Below are 1,413 nucleotides of genomic sequence, written 5' to 3' on the forward strand. Positions count from 1 at the left end.
ATATAAAACATTTCTTGCAAAGTCAGAAATGAGACAAAGGTGTGCATTGTTCCCACTCTCATTCAATATAGCACTAGCATTCCTAGTCAGAGCAATAAGGCAAGAGAAAAAAATTAAAGGGATCCAAACATGGAATGAAGTAGTCAAATTATCCCTACTTACAGATGATGTGATCCTATGCCTAAACGATCCTAAAAACTCCACCAAAAATTCTTAGATTTCATAAACACTTTCAACAAAGTAACAAGACACAGAATCAATATACAAAAAAAGATTGTCTTTTCTGAATACCACCAATGTATAGGCAGAGAAAGAAATCAGGAAAATAATTATATTCACAATATTCCTTAATATAAACTTAATCAAGGGGTAAAAATCTCTACAGAAAAAACTATAAGACATTAAAGAAAATCACAGAAGACATCACAACATGGAAAGACCTCCCGGGTTCATGAATCCATAGAAAGAACATTGGCAAAATGGCTGTATTGCCAAAATTAATCTATATATTCAGTGCAATACTAATCAAAATTGCAATGACATTCTTCACAGAGGTAAAAAAAAATAATCCTAAAGTTCATTTGGAAGCACAAAAGACCTCACATTGACAAATCAATCTTGAGCAAAAAGAACAACACTAGGAGTATCACAATACCTGACTTCAAATTATGCTACAGAATTATAGTAATAAAAATATCATGGGACTGGAACAAAAAAGACAAGTAGACCAATAGAGCAGAAGAGAAATCCCAGAAATAATCCCACACAGTTATAGAAAACTGATTTTTGACAAAGTGTCAAAAACATACTTGGGAGGGATGATAGCTTCTTTAAGAATGGTGCTGCAAATACTTACCTGGCAGGGGAGATACCATGATCACGAAGGTGGTTTTCTCAGGGTGGGGCTTATCCATTGCACTCTGGATGTGCTGACCCCTGCGATTTCCCCAAATGTGGGAAACTCGAATACATAATTTGTGGTAGTGGGGAACTGCATTCACACTCTCCCCTGAAAAATAAAAAAAGAATGGTGCCACAAAAACTGTATATCCATACGTAGAAGAGTGAAACTATATCTCTGACTTTTAGTCTGCACTAAAATCAACTCAAAATGTGTCAAATACTTTAGTGTAAGACATGAATTTTTAAACTACTGCAGGAAAACATAGGGACAATAGCGGAAAACACAGGCACAGGTAATAACTTTCTGAATATCCAAAAGTTCAACAAATAAGAGAAAGGATTTTCAAATAGCATTGAATCAAACTAAAGGCCTTCTACACAGCAAAAGAAACAGTCAATAGAATGGGAGAAAATCTTTGTCAGTTATACATCTGGCAAGAGATTAATATTTAGGATATATAGGAATTCAAAAGCATAGCTCTAAAAGAACTATCAACCTGATTAATAAAC

General features: G+C 34.3%; 1 non-coding gene across 1 annotated transcript; it reads left to right on the top strand.

Moving 5' to 3' along the window:
• The first annotated feature begins 848 nt into the window (after positions 1-848).
• On the top strand, positions 849-1,012 carry LOC141424332 (U1 spliceosomal RNA). The gene has a single exon (XR_012449282.1). It is a non-coding gene; the product is annotated as a U1 spliceosomal RNA (small nuclear RNA).
• Positions 1,013-1,413: the final 401 nt, after the last annotated feature.

This window comes from Castor canadensis, chromosome 6 (genome assembly GCF_047511655.1).
Source record: "Castor canadensis chromosome 6, mCasCan1.hap1v2, whole genome shotgun sequence".
Lineage (NCBI taxonomy): Eukaryota > Metazoa > Chordata > Mammalia > Rodentia > Castoridae > Castor > Castor canadensis.